We start from the raw sequence: 18,115 nt of genomic DNA, 5'->3' as shown, positions 1-18,115 counted from the left end.
TGTCTAACAGATGGACAGGACTTGGATAACTTCAGCTCGAAGATTCTCCACCGCATATGTCGAGGGGGTTGAAAACTTCATGCACTTTATCAAAGCTGAGTACGGTGGTCCGAAATCAGATTTGCTCTGCCCGTGTAGCAGTTGTATGAATTCAGTTACAAGACCCCAGTCAACTGTGCAAAATCATCTACACTTGTATGGGATGTCGTTCACATATACTAGGTGGGTTCATCATGGTGAAGCTGTGAACGTCAATGTTATTGACTACGTGGAAGCAGCAGATCACCATCTTGATCTGCCTGATGTTCAGGTGGAAGAGGAGGAGGAGGTGGTGGTGGCGGAGCCAGTGAGTTTGACCAACATTGAAACAATGCTACGAAATGCTTGTGCATTCCATGAACTTTCACCTGCGGAAGAAAAACGATGGGCCCGCATGTTGGAACAATGCAACGTTGCTGTCACTCCAGGAAATAAGCTGTCAGTATTCTCAGCTATGGTCACCTTTTTTCAGGTGAAGACATCTGAGCGGATGACTAAAAAATCATTTGATGCGATGTTGGCTGCTTTCCGTGAATCTTTCCCAGATGCGTTTGAGCTGCCACGCACCTACTGTAAAATGAAGAATTTCCTTCGTGTAGTTGGAATTGGATATGATATGATCCATGTTTGTAAGCATAATTGTGTTTTGTTCCGGAAGGATTATGCCAACTTAAGTGAATGCCCGAAATGCAAATCATCAAGATGGAAAGATGGCGATGCTGTGAAGAGGATTCCTCATAATGTTTTGAGACATTTTCCAATTACACCAAGATTGCAGAGGTTGTTTCATGATGCTGAAACAAGAGAGGATGTACTGTGGCATTCTAGGAACGAGCAGTATAGAGATTAGAATGTAATGAGCCATCCATCTCATGGTAGTGAGTGGAAAAGCTTCAATGATAAACACAAAGAGTTTGCTGCTGACCCGAGAAACATTAGACTTGGCTTAGCTTCAGATGGATTTAACCCATTTGGCCACCAGAGCGCCACATATAGCATGTGGCCAGTGGTTGTTATCCCTTACAACATGCCTCCAAATGTCTGCACCGAAGAATCAAACTACATGATGGCCTTGCTCATCCCAGGTCCAAAAAGTCCTAGAAAGGATTTTGATTTGTTCATGGAGCCTCTTGTGGAGGAACTTCAACAGCTATGGAAGGGTGTTCTCACTCGAGACCTATATAGCAGCCCACCAGCTGATTTCTTTCTGCGTGCTGTTATAATTTGGTGCATCCATGATTATCCGGCTTTGGGCACTATGTCAGGGCGAACGACACATGGTTACAATGCATGTGTTCGTTGTGACAGGAATCCGCTGTCATACGCAATACTTAGCAAGATCTGTTACATTGGACACCGCCGTTTCCTTGCCAAGGACAAGCCGCATCCTAGAAAATACCGAAGACATGTGTTCAATGCAAAGCATGAAAACCGTGATACGCCAAAGAGGCTCACCGCCGATGAGTTGCAAGTGGAATTAGAGAAGGTCAGGCATATTACACCAGGAAACCATCCTGGTAATGGTAGCGGGAAAAGGAAGCGTGGCAGGGTGGAAGAGAGATTATTCTTTACCCGCAGGTCCACTTTGTGGGACTTGGAGTATTGGAAAGATTTGGATCTAAGGCATAATCTTGATGTGATGCACATCGAGAAAAATATATGTGACAGCATTATCGGCACACTTCTTAATATTGAAGGCAAGACAAAAGATACCTTAAAATCTAGGATTGATTTGACACACCTGGGTATCAGAAAGGATTTGCAGGTGCAAGATGAAGGTAAACCACGGGATATGGTACCAGCTGTGTACGTCTTGGACAAGGTAAAAAGAAAAGAATTCTGCGAGGTCCTGTCATGTGTGAGATTCCCACATGGATTTGCTTCCAACCCTGAAAGGAGAGTCAGTGCAGATGGAAACAAGGTACAAGGGTTGAAAACTCATGACTGCCACGTCCTACTTCAAAGGGTTTTACCTATTATCCTTAGAGGATTGGGCTGCCCTGACTTATACAGAGCAGTTGCAGAGTTGGGACAATTCTTCAGGGAAATCTACAGTAGGAATATCAGGATAGATGCTTTGGAGCATCTTAGAGACAAGATACCAACTATCCTATGCGACCTTGAGAAGATATATCCTCCAGCCTTCTTTGATGTGATGGTGCATTTGGCTGTTCATCTACCTGATGAGGCACTACTTAGAGGTCCAGTACAGTATGGCTGGATGTACCCTATTGAAAGGCGGCTAGGCACTTTCAAGGGCTATGTTAGGAATAGAGCTAGACCCGAGGGTTCCATTGCAGAGGCCCACATTGCTATAGAAGCGTTGACATTATGCTCAAAATACATTGAAATAGCTGATCAGCTTAGCAAAGAGGTGGGTGAAGACAATTCCGGGCTCAATGTTTTCGATTATTCTGTGCGAGTTACAGGGAAGAGTCGACAAGAGGACAAACCTAAAGATTTGGACAAAATGGTTTGGTATGTGTTGAATAACTCTCCTCAGATACTACCTTATATCAAGTAAGTGCAGTACTGCAGCTTATACATCGTAATCTACTAAACTTGCAGCACATTCTTATATATTTAGATGTCTGACGTGATCATTATGTTGTGCAGCATCTACAAAGAGGAGTTACCGCCGCAAAATCCAAGAAACATTGACAAACTGGTTATGGCAGGATTTGCGAAATGGTTCAAGAACCATGTAAGCTTTTGAAGTGCATTGTCAGTTTTTTTAATATATTGAGTACATAAGATGATCAGCTTGTCTATTTTATAACCATAGGTTAAGAAGATGCGGGAGGATGGGTAGGCAGTTGATGATGCCCTTTACTCACTAGCAATGGGTCCTGATACTCGGGTAAGACATTATGAATCTTGCGTTGTTGGAGATGTGCGCTACAACACCCTTGCACGAGACGAAGGCAGGAAGACACAAAACAGTGCCATCATGAGCACGGATACGTATGACAAAGAGACAAATGAAATGTATGCTAACATAACAGACATTATTCAGTTGCAGTATATCTCCAGTTTCGAGGATCATCGGTGTGTGGTTCTGTTGTGCTGTCGTTGGTATAACCTGTTTTCCAGGATCGCAAAACCCAGAGCTGATGATTATTTCAAATCCATCAATGTCAAGGCAGCGTACCAGACCAACGAGCCTTTTATTTTGGCAAATCAAGCAACACAGATATTTTTCTTGGAAGACACATTTGCACGTAGTGATGACTAGAGAGTATTGCAAAGGTTTGAGCAGAGGAATTCGTTTAATGAAGTTGCACAAGAAGATGATGCTTACACTGCTCCTGCTGTACAAGATAACATAGATGTTCCTAATATCATTGAGAACCATCACGTCAATGACGCTAGCGAAAAGGTTGCCTGTCGTGCTGTGGACATACAAGAGTTGATCAAGAAGAAGCCAACGTTCGAGGACGTTGAGGACGAAGAAGAAGAAGACACCATGGGGAATTACGATTCAGACTGATACACATGGCGAAGATGTTGACGCTGCTGCTGCAGATGATGATTACATTGCTTTTGTCGTATTTGCCTGTCAGAAGACGTTTTTATCTACTATGTGAAATTGTGTTTGCTATGACAACTGAAACCTAATGAACATGTTGTTTAGTATTTTGCTCTAAGAACATCACTTGTTATGTATGCTGATTTGTGTTTGGTGATTGTATGACAACTAAAACATGATGACATTGTTGTTTAGTTGTACTCATATTTGGTTGTGAAACTTGAATTTGATGATATAGTTTGCTGTTGGACTGCAATTTGCTCGACGTCTTCGAATGAGAATAAAGCTGACCCGACAAGGCCTCTGCTATTTATTTATTTATATGACCAAAAGGGGATACCCCCTGATTTCCGTTAATAGAAATCATTAGATGTTCACAACACTACGCCCAGCCTGCTACACAGGTTTCATTCATTACTAGTTTCAGCAAAGTGCTCATGTCGTAGCCACTGAATACATCATGAGTGCTACATACACTGCAAATAAAGAGACAATCATCCTACAGAGCACATCGATTTTGCCCATTATCTTCACAAGCTCTTTCATCTCCTCATTGCTGTCAGGGCCATTCAGCAGCTGTTGCTTGGCCATGATCAGAGGAACTGCATCTTTAAGCTTCTGCTCTGCATCTTCCTCTTCTGCCGTTCCTTCAGTTACTTGTCCAACACCCCAACCTGCTGGTATTGGGATTCCTCGGCTAACCAAATAATCAGCGTAGTTGCATTCCCCCACATCAGCAACTTCCCAGAAATACAAATCACACGAATCTTCCCTTTTCTGCACGAATCAAATTGGTAGATCATCAACCAAACTATTAAAAAAAATCAGCAACTGAAAGCAGCAGAACAACACTTAAACATATTATTACCCCATGATTCGGGCATTTGTAGAAGACTTGGCCAGGGTTGCGGATTGTGGTTGAGACACGACGGATGAATCTACGTGATTTGCAGCAGTGGCACCACACCAACGGCAACGGGTTGCGATGAGCAATCGGCTGCGGTGCGCGTGCCGGCGAGGGTGTGATGAGACCCACAGGCGATGGTACGGGTTGCGACTTGTCGCATATCTGGTTGTTGCCTGCTGAAGAGCAGGTGGACGAGCAGCCCGCGGACATGGTTGCTGCGGCCAGAGCTTCTGATGCTAGGTAGAGTAAGTAGAGAAGAGGAGAAGCGAACGTTGGATATGTCAGTTTCATTACTTGCAGAGTAGCATAGCACCATATATAGTCATAGTCTATGTTTGGATTCGAACCATCTACAGGAGCACATCTTTATTTTTTCTAAAACTCGGCAACGTCTCATTACTGGTACACTAGCTTGTTCTATACGCCTTCCCAAGTCTTTGATTTTCTTTCCCTTTTTTTGCGAGGAAGGAAGGAGGACAAAATTGAGAGTTCCTGGGACTCGAACCCAAGACCTCTCGGTTGAAAACCAAGGGTGCTAGTCACTTATGTGGCGAACAGTCCCTGTGAGGAGGACGGTAGACGAACGCATTTTCCTCGCAGTTTTCTTCCTATATATAAAAAAGTATGCTACTTGGTGTCCACTTAGTCAACAAAACGATTGTGCCAACCTTGACCTTCGGATTGACATTCAACGTCTGTCGCGTTTCTTCAGTCTCTTCTTCCTCGAGCCGCCAAAGCCAAACCAGCGCTGGCGGGACCGCCTGCTCCCGCCTCCCACGGCTGGCTGTGATCTGCCCCGGCTCCTATTAGATCCCGTCCTAGGCCTCACCATCATCCTCCACCTTGGTTCGCTCGCCGCGGCGCCGCCCTCCGGTGTTGTCAACATGGTCAACAACCGAGAGGAATAAGGAGATGACTATACATGGTTTGGCTGACAGTAGGGACCCAGCAGCGCGCGCAGTAATTTTGTTTTTTCGGGACGCAGAAAGGTATCAACTGGGTTGTGCGGGACCCGTGGCCCGTCTAGCACAGGCTTTTATTTCATATGTTTAGCACATGGTCAGCCCAGTTTGTTTTTTTCCTTTCTGAAAATTGCTAGCAAGCTATTTTGTTTTTTTGCAGAATAACCAACGTAGGCCTACTTGCTTTTCTACGCCCTGGTGGGCCGGAAATCTTTCAAGACAAGGAGGGATGCATTTTGCACAGAAAATGGGCTATAAGTAATAAGAAATGGGCTATAAGTAATAATAAATGGGCTGTAAAATGAAAAAATACAGCAAACAGACAATTTGTTCCAAAATACTGTTTTCTTTCGGATTTTGATATTTTAAATTAAGGTATATTGGATTTAAAATTAATTTGAATCTGGCTAGAAATTTCGGGATGTATGCTGTTTGGGACAGATTTGGAGGCTGACTTGTGGGTCTACTAGGTTGACGTGTACTTTGGCTTTGTCAACTTAGTCCACAAACGATTCTAGCAGCAGTGACCGTTGGATGTTAATCCAACGGCCGTGCTGCTTCTTCAATATCTGATCTTCTTGCTCCAGCTGCCCAAACCAGCTCTGGTGGGACTGCCTACTCTCGCCTCCCGTGGCCGGCTGTGCTGCCGCACAGGCCGCAGCGCCCCGCCCTACTTCATTGCTGGCCTGGCCATTCCTCTACTCACCCACACCTCCTGTTATTTTCCGGCAACGGCAGCCGAACCAATAAACCCTCGCTCTCCCCACCGCGTGGGCAACCATTGCCGAGTCTTCCCCGGCTCCGTGTCGTTCCCTTCCTAGGCTTTGATGTCGTCCACCGCCATGGTGCTCTCGGCGCGGCCTGGTCAAGTTGGTCAACGAACGACATCCATCGGCCGTGGACTGTATGCGCAAAATAATGATTCCTCCACCTGACAGCTGGGACCCACCAGAAGGGCCTCTGTATTTTGCGAAAAAAACGTTCCCCCCATTACATGTCGGACCCACCAGCTATATCATCGCACGCCAGGAAGTGCCTCCTTATTACGCACAAAAAAAGAATACCCCCTGCTAGCTGGGACCCACCATAGTGGGAGGATGACTTGTGGGCCAACAAAGTTGACGGGGACGGAGGGCTTTCTCAACTTAGTCAATATGAACGATTCTAGCTCCAGTGACCGTACGATGTCCATCCAACAGCCGTAGTGCTTCTTCAACCTCTGGTCTTCTTGCTCCAGCCGCCCAAAGCAGCGCCGGTCGTGCCGCATGCTCCTGCCTCCCGTTGCCGGCTATGTTGCCGTGGAGGCCTCACCGCCCCCTACTATTCCCACCGCTGGCCAGGCCCTGTGGCGACGGCAGCCTCACACCGCAGCCGAACCAGTGAACCCACGTACTCCTCTCCACGTGGGCATCCACTGCCGCGTCTTCCCCGGCTCCGCGTCGTCCCCTTCCTAGGCCTCGCCGTCGTCCACCGCCGTGGTGCTCTCCACGCGGCGTGGTCAACATGGTCAAGGAACAACTTCCATCGGAGGAGTACTGTACATGGAGAGGCTGACAGCTGGGTCCATGGCCACAACCCAATTTTTTTGTGATTTGCCAAGTAAGTCGCTTTGTCAGGCATGTTGGGCTGCAAATCTTTCAAGACGAGGAGAGCTTTCATTCGGCTGGCCGAGAAAATGGCCCATCAGTAATGAGAAATGGGTTGTACATTTTTAAAACACATCAAACCGGCAATTAGTTTCAAATATCTTTTTTTTTTCATTTCAAGATTTTAAATTACATTAATTTTTATGCGTGGAGAATTTGTTGGATTTTATATTGATATACATTTATTTTTAAAATCAGTTTGAATGAGAGTCGAAATTTCGGGATTAAAAACAGTTCAGACCGCACCGAAATATGCAAAATTTTGTATAATTTTTTAACCGTGGCCACAATTTGGTCTGTAATGCTAACAAAAAGAATATGGGCTCAAAAAAAACCTTAAGAATTAGCAAATGGGCTGAAAATTATTAGAAATAATGGCAGATGGGCTATATGCTGTTTTCCACAGATTTGAGGCTTTCCTAAAAAAAGGTTGATGCACAAGCACTGACTGTTGGATGTCCATCCAACGGCCGTCGTGCTTCTTCAATCTCTGCTCTTCCTGCTCCAGCCGCTCAAACAAGCGCCGGCGGGACTGCCTGCTCCCTCCTCCCCGCGGCCGACTGTGCTGCCGCGCAGGCCTCACAGCCCCACCGTACTCCCATCGCTGGCCTAGCCATCCCTCTACTCACCCACACCTGCTGTTATTCTTCGGCGACGGCAGACGAACCAGTAAACCCTCGTACAGTCGTACTCCCCTCCGCGTGGGAAACAACTGCCGAGTCTTCCGTGCCTCCATGTCGTTCCCTTCCTAGGCCTTGCCGTCGTCCACCGCCCTGGTGCTCTCGGCGTGGCCTGGTCAACGTGGTCAACGATCAACATGCATCTGAAGTGGACTGTACGTGGAGAGGCCGACAGCTGGGTCCACGGCCGCACGCAAGGAAATGCCTCCTTATTACGCGCAAAATAATGATTCCTCCACCATACATTAGGGACCCACCGAAAGGGCTTCTGTATTTCGCGAAAAAACGTTACCGCCGCTGACAGCTCGGACCCACCAACTATATCTTCGCATGCAAGGAACTGCCTTCTTATTACGCACAAAAAAATGAATACTCCCCTTGTTAGCTGGGACCCAGTATAGTGGCAGGCTGACTTGTGGGCCTACTAAGTTGACGGGGACGGAGGGCTTTGTCAACTTAGTCAATATGCTAGATTCTAGCTCCAGTGACCGTATGATGTCCATCCAATTGCCGTAGGGCTTCTTCAACCTCTAGTCTTCTTGTACCAGCCGCCCAAACCAGCGCCGGTCGTGCCTCATGCTCCTGCCTCCCGTGGCCGGCTGTGATGCGGCAGAGGCCTCACCACACCCTACTACTCCCACCGCTGGCCAGGCCATACCTCTACTCACCCACACCCCTTGTTACTCTGCGGCGACGGCAGCCTCACACCGCAGTGAACCAGTGCCCTCGTACTCCTCTACGCGTGGGCATCCACTACCGCGTCTTCCCAGGCTCCGCATCGTCCCCTTCCTAGGCCTCGCCGTCGTCCACCGCCCTGGTGCTCTCGGCGCGGCGTGGTCAACGTGGTCAAGGAACAGCTTCCATCGGACATGGACTATACGTGGAGAGGCTGACAGCTGGGTCCACGGCCGCAGCAAGGAAGTGCCTCCTTATTACGTGCAAAATAATTATTCCTCCACCTGACAGCGGGGACCCACCGAACGGGCCACCGTATTTAGCCCCCCTGACTGCTGGGACCCACCAGCTGTTGGGGAACGTAGCAGAATTTAAAATTTTCTAAGCATCACCAAGATCAATCTATGGAGTCATCTGGCAACGAGGGAGAGGAGAGTGCATCTACATACCCTTGTAGATTGCGAGCGGAAGCGTTCAAGAGAACAGGGTTGATGGAGTCGTACTCGTTGTGATCCAAATCACCGATGACCTAGCGCCAAATGGACGGCACCTCCGCGTTCAACACACGTACGGTTGGGAAGACCTCTCCTCCAACTTGATCCAGCAAGGGGGAAGGAGAGGTTGATGGAGATCCAGCAGCATGACGGCGTGGTGGTGGAAGCAACGGCGACCTCGGCAGGGCTTCGCCAAGCTTAGCGAGAGGGAGAGGTGTCACGAGAGGGAGAGGAAGGCGCCAGGGGCCAAGGGGGTAGCTTGCCCCCCAAGCCAAGTGGGCCGCCCCCACCCCTAGGGTTTCCAACCCTAGGCATAGGGGGGGCCCAAGGGGGGTGCACCAGCCCATCAAGGGCTGGTTCCCTTCCCCACTTCAGCCCATGGGGCCCTCCGGGATAGGTGGCCCCGCCCGGTGGACCCCCGGGCCCCTTCTGGTGGTCCCGGTACTATACCGGTGACCCCGAAACTTTCCCGATGGCCGAAACTGGACTTCCTATACATAATTCTTCACCTCCGGACCATTCCAAAACTCCTCGTGACATCCGGGATCTCATCCGGGGCTCCGAACAACTTTCGGGTTACCATATACTAATGTCTCAACAACCCTAGCGTCACCGAACCTTAAGTGTGTAGACCCTACGGGTTCGGGAGACACGCAGACATGACCAAGACGACTCTCTGGTCAATAACCAACAGCAGGATCTGGATACCCATGTTGGATCCCACATGCTCCATGATGATCTCATCGGATGAACCACGATGTCGAGGATTCGATCAATCCCGTATACAATTCCCTTTGTCAATCGGTACGTTACTTGCCCCAGACTCGATCGTCGGTATCCCAATACCTTGTTCAATCTTGTTACCGGCAAGTCACTTTACTCGTACCGTAATGCATGATCCCGTGATCAAGCACTTGATCACATTGATCTCATTATGATGATGCATTACCGATTGGGCCCAGAGATACCTCTCCGTCATACGGAGTGACAAATCCCAGTCTCGATTCGTGCCAACCCAACAGACACTTTCGGAGATACTCGTAGTGTACCTTTATAGTCACCCAGTTACGTTGTGACGTTTGGCACACCCAAAGCACTCCTACGGTATCCGAGAGTTGCACAATCTCATGGTCTAAGGAAATGATACTTGACATTCGGAAAAGCTATAGCAAACGAACTACACAATCGTTGAGCTATGCTTAGGATTGGGTCTTGTCCATCACATCATTCTCCTAATGATGTGATCGCGTTATCAATGACATCCAATGTCCATAGTCAGGAAACCATGACTATCTTTTGATCAACGAGCTAGTCAACTAGAGGCTCACTAGGGACGTGTTGTGGTCTATGTATTCACACATGTATTACGATTTCCAGATAACACAATTATAGCATGAACAATAGACAATTATTATGAACAAAGAAATATAATAATAACCATTTTATTATTGCCTCTAGGGTATATTTCCAACAGTCTCCCACTTGCACTAGAGTCAATAATCTAGTTACATTGTGATGAATCGAACACCCATGCCGTTCTAGTGTTGATCATGTTTTGCTCTAGGGAGAGGTTTAGTCAATGGATCTGCACATTCAGGTCCGTATGTACTTTACAAATATCTATGTCTCCATTTTGAACATTTACGAATGGAGTTGAAGCGACGCTTGATATGCCTGGTCTTCCTATGAAACCTGGGCTCCTTGGCAAGGGCAATAGCTCCAGTGTTGTCATAGAAGAGAGTCATTGGGCCCGACGCATTGGGTATGACTCCTAGGTCGGTAATGAACTCCTTCACCCGGATTGCCTCTTGTGCTGCCTCCGAGGCAGCCATGTACTCCGCTTCACATGTAGATCCCGCCACAACGCTTTGCTTGCAACTGCACCAGCTTACTGCCCCACCATTCAAAACATACACGTATCCGGTTTGTGACTTAGAGTCATCCAGATCAGTGTCGAAGCTAGCATCGACGTAACCCTTTACGAGGAGCTCTTCGTCACCTCCATAAACGAGAAACATATCCTTAGTCCTCTTCAGGTACTTCAGGATATTCTTGACCGCTGTCCAGTGCTCCATGCCGGGATTATTTGGTACCTTCCTACCAAACTTACGGCAAGGTTTACATCAGGTGTGGTACACAGCATAGCATACATGATAGACCCTATGGCCGAGGCATAGGGGATGACACTCATCTTTTCTCTATCTTCTGCTGTGGTCAGGCATTGAGCCGTGATCAATCTCGTACCTTGCAATATAGGCAAGAACCCCTTCTTTGACTGATCCATATTGAACTTCTTCAATATCTTGTTAAGGTACGTACTCTATGAAAGACCAATGAGGCGTCTCGATCTATCTCTATAGATCTTGATGCCTAATATGTAAGCAGCTTCTCCAATATCCTTCATTGAAAAACACTTGTTCAAGTAGGCCTTTTTGCTTTCCAAGAATTCTATATCATTTCCCATCAACAATATGTCATCCACATACAATATGAGAAATGCTACAGAGCTCCCACTCACTTTCTCGTAAATGCAGGCTTCTCCATAAGTCTGCGTAAACCCAAACGCTTTGATCATCTCATCAAAACGAATGTTCCAACTCCGAGATGCTTGCACCAGCCCATAAAATCGAGCGTTGGAGCTTGCACACCTTGTCAGCATTCTTAGGATCGACAAAACCTTCCGGCTGCATCATATGCAATTCTTCCTTAAGGAAACCATTAAGGAATGCCGTTTTGACGTCCATTTGCCATATCTTATAATCATAGAATGCGGCAATTGCTAACATGATTCGGACGGACTTCAGCTTCGCTACGGGTGAGAAAGTCTCATCGTAGTCAACCCCTTGAACTTGTCGATAACCCTTAGCGACAAGGCGAGCTTTATAGATGGTTACATTACCATCCACGTCTGTCTTCTACTTAAAGATCCATTTATTTTCTATGGCTCGCCGATCATCGGGCAAGTCAGTCAAAGTCCATACTTCATTTTCATACATGGATCCTATCTCGGATTTCATGGCTTCCAGCCATTTGTCGGAATCTGGGCCCGCCATCGCTTCTTCATAGTTTGAAGGTTCACCATTATCGAACAACATGATTTCCAAGACAGGGTTGCCGTACCACTCTGGTGCGGAACGTGTCCTTGTGGACCTACGAAGTTCAATAGCAACTTGATCTGAAGTTTCATGATCATCATCATTAACTTCCTCTCTAGTCGGTGCAGGCACCTCAGGAACATTTTCTTGAGCTGTGCCACATACCGGTTCAAAAGGTAATACTTCATCGAGTTCTACTTTCCTCCCACTTATTTCTTTCGAGAGCAACTCTTTCTCTAGAAAGGATCCATTCTTGGCAACAAAGATCTTTCCTTCGGATCTGAGGTAGAAGGTATACCCAATAGTTTCTTTAGGGTATCCTATGAAGACACATTTTTCTGACTTGGGTTCGAGCTTTTCAGGTTGAAGTTTCTTGACATAAGCATCGCATCCCCAAACTTTTAGAAACGACAGCTTAGGTTTCTTCCCAAACCATAATTCATACGGTGTCGTCTCAATGGATTTCGACGGAGCCCTATTTAAAGTAATGCGGCAGTCTCTAAAGCATAGCCCCAAAATGACAGCGGTAAATCGGTAAGAGACATCATAGATCGCACCATATCCAATAGAGTGCGATTACGACGTTCGGACACACCATTACGCTGAGGTGTTCCAGGCGGCGTGAGTTGTGAAACTATTCCACATTTCCTTAAGTGTGTGCCAAATTCGTGACTCAAGTATTCTCCTCCATGATCTGATCGTAAGAACTTGATTTTCCTGTCACGTTGATTCTCAACCTCACTCTGAAATTCCTTGAACTTTTCAAAGGTCTCAGACTTGTGTTTCATTAAGTAGACATACCCATATCTACTCAAGTCATCAGTGAGTGTGAGAACATAACGATAGCCACCGCGAGCCTCAACACTCATTGGACCGCACACATCAGTATGTATGATTTCCAATAAGTTGGTTGCTCGCTCCATTGTTCCTGAGAGCGGAGTCTTGGTCATTTTACCCATGAGGCATGGTTCGCACGTGTCAAATGATTCATAATCAAGAGACTCCAAAAGTCCATTTGCATCGAGCTTCTTCATGCGTTTGACACCTATGTGACCAAGGCGGCCGTGCCACAAGTATGTGGGACTATCATTATCAACCTTACATCTTTTGGTATTCACACTATGAATATGTGTAACATCACGCTCGAGATTCATTAAGAATAAACCATTCACCAGCGGAGCATGACCATAAAACATATCTCTCATATAAATAGAACAACCATTATTCTCGGATTTAAATGAGTAGCCATCTCGAATTAAACAAGATCCTAATACAATGTTCGTGCTCAAAGCTGGCACTAAATAACAATTATTGAGGTTTAAAACTAATCCCGTAGATAAATGTAGAGGCAGCGTGCCGACGGCGATCACATCGACCTTGGAACCATTCCCGATGCGCATCGTCACCTCGTCCTTCGCCAGTCTCCGCTTATTCCGCAGCACCTGCTTTGAGTTACAAATGTGAGCAACCGCACCGGTATCAAATACCTAGGAGCTACTACAAGTACTGGTAAGGTACACATCAATTACATGTATATCACATATACCTTTAGTTTTGCCGGCCTTCTTGTCCGCTAAGTATTTCGGGCAGTTCCGTTTCTAGTGACCACTTCCCTTGCCATAAAAACACTCAGTCTCAGGCTTGGGTCCATTCTTTGACTTCTTCCCAGCAGCTTGCTTACCAGGCACGTCAACCCCCTTGCCGTCCTTCTTGAAGTTCTTCTTACCCTTGCCTTTCTTGAACTTAGTGGTTTTATTCACCATCAACACTTTATGTTCCTTTTTGATTTCCACCTCCGCTGATTTCAGCATTGAATATACCTCAGGAATGGTCTTTTCCATCCCCTGCATATTGAAGTTCATCACAAAGCTCTTGTAGCTCGGTGGAAGCAACTGAGGGATTCTGTCAATGACCGCGTCATCCGAGAGATTAACTCCCAGTTGAGTCAAGCGGTTATGCAACCCAGACATTTTGAGTATGTGCTCACTGACAGAACTATTTTCCTCCATCTTACAACTGAAGAACTTGTCGGAGACTTCATATCTCTCGACCCGGGCATGAGCTTGGAAAACCATTTTCAGCTCTCCGAACATCTCATATGTTCCGTGTCGCTCAAAACGCTTTTGGAGCTCCGGTTCTAAGCTGTAAAGCATGCTGCACTGAACGAGGGAGTAATCATCAGCACGTGACTACCAAGCGTTCATAACGTCTTGGTTCTCTGGGATGGGTGCGTCACCTAGCGGTGCTTCTAGGACATAATCTTTCTTGGCATCTATAAGGATGGTCCTCAGGTTCCAGACCCAGTCCGTATAGTTGCTGCCATCATCTTTCAGCTTGGTTTTCTCTAGGAACGCGTTGAAGTTGAGGGCAATATTAGCGTGCGCCATTTGATCTACAAGACATAGTGTAAAGATTTTAGACTAAGTTCATGATAATTAAGTTCATCTAATCAAATTATTCAATGAACTCCCACTCAAATAGACATCCCTCTAGTCATCTAAGTGAAACATGATCTAAGTCAACTAGGCCGTGTCCGATCATCACGTGAGATGGACTAGTCAACATCGGTGAACACCTTCATGTTGATCGTATCTTCTATACGAATCATGCTTGACCTTTCGGTCTTCCGTGTTCTGAGGCCATGTCTGTACATGCTAGGCTCATCAAGTCAACCTAAGTGTATTGCGTGTGTAAATCTGGCTTACACCCGTTGTATTCGAACGTTAGAATCTATCACACTCGATCATCACGTGGTGCTTCGAAACAACGAACCTTCGCAACGGTGCACAGTTAGGGGGAACACTTTCTTGAAATTATTACGAGGGATCATCTTATTTAAGCTACCATCGTTCTAAGCAAATAAGATGCAAAATATGATAAACATCACATGCAATCAAATAGTGATATGATATGGCCAATATCATTTGCTCCTTTTGATCTCCATCTTCGGGGCTCCATGATCATCGTTGTCACCGGCATGACACCATGATCTCCATCATCATGTCTTCTTGAAGTTGTCTCGTCATCTATTACTTCTAGTACTATGGCTAACGCTTTAGCAATAAAGTAAAGTAATTACATGATGTTTATGTTGACACGCAGGTCATAAATAAATTAAGACAACTCCTATGGCTCCTTCCGGTTGTCATCCTCATTGACATGCAAGTCGTGATTCCTATTACAAGAACATGATCAATCTCATACATCACATATATCATTCATCACATCCTTTTGGCCATATCACATCACATGGCACATGCTGCAAAAACAAGTTAGACGTCCTCTAATTGTTGTTGCAAGTTTTTACGTGTCTGCTATAGGTTTCTAGCAAGAACGTTACTTACCTACGCCAAAACCACAACGTCATATGCCAATTTCTATTTACCCTTCATAAGGACCCTTTTCATCGAATCTGATCCGACTAAAGTGGGAGAGACAGACACCCGCAAGCCACCTTACGCAACTAGTGCATGTCAGTCAGTGGAACCAGTCTCACGTAAGCGTACGTGTAAGGTCGGTCCGGGCCGCTTCATCCCACGATGCCGCCGAATCAAGATAAGACTAGTAACGGCAAGCAAATTGACAATATCCACGCCCACAAATTCTTTGTGTTCTACTCGTGCATAGAAACTACGCATAGACCTAGCTCATGATGCCACTGTTGGGGAACGTAGCAGAATTTAAAATTTTCTACGCATCACCAAGATCAATCTATGGAGTCATCTAGCAATGAGCGAGAGGAGAGTGCATCTACATACCCTTGTAGATCGCGAGCGGAAGCGTTCAAGAGAACGGGGTTGATGGAGTCGTACTCGTCATGATCCAAATCACCGATGACCTAGCACTGAACGGACGGCACCTCCGCGTTCAACACACGTACGGTTCGGAAGACGTCTCCTCCAACTTGATCCTACAAGGGGGAAGGAGAGGTTGATGGAGATCCAGCAGCACGACGGTGTGGTGGTGGAAGCAACGGCGATCTCGGCAGGGCTTCGCCAAGCTTAGCGAGAGGGAGAGGTGTCACGGGAGGGAGAGGGAGGCGCCAGGGGCTAGGGTGCGGCTGCCCTCCCTCCCCCCACTATATATAGGGTCCCTAGGGGGGGCGCCGGCCCTAGGAGATCCAATCTCCAAGGGGGGGCGGCGGCCAAGGGGGTGGCTTGCCCCCCAAGCCAAGTGGGGCGCCCCCACCCCTAGGGTTTCCAACCCTAGGCGCAGGAGGAGGCCCAAGGGGGGCGCACCAGCCCATTGGGGGCTGGTTCCCTTCCCCACTTCAGCCCATGGGGCCCTCCAGGATAGGTGGCCCCACCCGGTGGACCCCCGGGACCCTTCCGGTGGTCCCGGTACTATACCGGTGACCCCGAAACTTTCTCGATGGCCGAAACTGGACTTCCTATACATAATTCTTCACCTACGGACCATTCCGGAACTCCTCGTGACGTCCGGGATCTCATCAGGGACTCCGAACAACTTTCGGGTCACCGTATACTAATGTCTCAACAACCCTAGCATCACCGAACCTTAAGTGTGTAGACCCTACGGGTTCGGGAGACACACAGACATGACCGAGATGACTCTCCGGTCAATAACCAACAGCGGGATCTGGATACCCATGTTGGCTCCCACATGCTCCTCGATGATCTCATCGGATGAACCACGATGTCGAGGATTCGATCAATCCCGTATACAATTCCCTTTGTCAATCGGTACGTTACTTGCCCGAGACTCGATCGTCGGTATCCCAATACCTTGTTCAATCTCGTTACCGGGAAGTCACTTTACTCGTACCGTAATGCATGATCCCGTGATCAACCACTTCCTCACATTGAGCTCATTATGATGATGCATTACCGAGTGGGCCTAGAGATACCTCTCCGTCATACGGAGTGACAAATCCCAGTCTCGATTCGTGCCAACCCAACAGACACTTTTGGAGATACCCGTAGTGTACCTTTATAGTCACCCAGTTACGTTGTGACGTTTGGCACACCCAAAGCACTTCTATGGTATCCGGGAGTTGCACAATCTCATGGTCTAAGGAAATGATACTTGACATTCGAAAAAGCTATAGCAAACGAATTACACGATCTTTGAGCTATGCTTAGGATTGGGTCTTGCCCATCACATCATTCTCCTAATGATGTGATCCCGTTATCAATGACATCCAATGTCCATAGTCAGGAAACCATGACTATCTTTTGATCAACGAGCTAGTCAACTAGAGGCTCACTAGGGATGTGTTGTGGGCTATGTATTCACACATGTATTACGATTTCCGGATAACACAATTATAGCATGAACAATAGACAATTATCATGAACAAATAAATATAATAATAACCATTTTATTATTTCCTCTAGGGCATATTTCCAACACCAGCTACATCTTCGCTGGCAAGGAAGTGCCTGACAGTCGGGACCCACCTAGTCGAAGCGTACGTAGCGTTGTCATTCTGGTCGCGAACGTGTACGTACATACTGGTCGATGTAGAGGCGCGCATGTGTCATAGTAGAGGCGCGCACGTAGCATGTACACGTACGTATAGAGGCCAGGGTGCAAGAAAGAAAATACGGCCACGTATGTGTACATACGGGCGGGGTCTCGAACGCCTACTCGCGCATACGTACGGCCAGGGCTCGTGTACATGGCTGGGTCGGAACGGAGAAACAACGTCATCATCGTGTTCATGGGGAGGCAACAGAATGCGTCGTGTTCATGGGGAGGCAACATAATGCGTCGTGTTCATCGGGAGGGCTTGGACGGAACAGTCGATGGAAACGAGGCCTGGCGTACCGCAGAAAGGAGGAAACGGCCTTGTGTTCGACCGGCCATGTTCGAAACGGGATCCTGTTCATCGGGAGGGGTCTGGCGTACCGCAAAATGGAGGAAACGGACCTCCTACGGTCGAAACGGGGTCCTGTTGATCGGGAGGGGTGTGGCGTACCGCAAAACAGAGGAAACAGACTTGTGTTGGAGCGCTACGGTCGAAATGGGGGTCCTGTTCATCGGGAGGGGTGTGGCGTACTGCAAAACGGGACTCCATGGGATACTATTCATCTCCACCGTCGACCTCCTCCAGCCTCCACGGGCT

Source organism: Triticum urartu, chromosome 5, assembly GCF_003073215.2.
Source record: "Triticum urartu cultivar G1812 chromosome 5, Tu2.1, whole genome shotgun sequence".
In the NCBI taxonomy this organism is placed as follows: Eukaryota; Viridiplantae; Streptophyta; class Magnoliopsida; order Poales; family Poaceae; genus Triticum; species Triticum urartu.
This window is presented reverse-complemented; position numbering follows the sequence as displayed.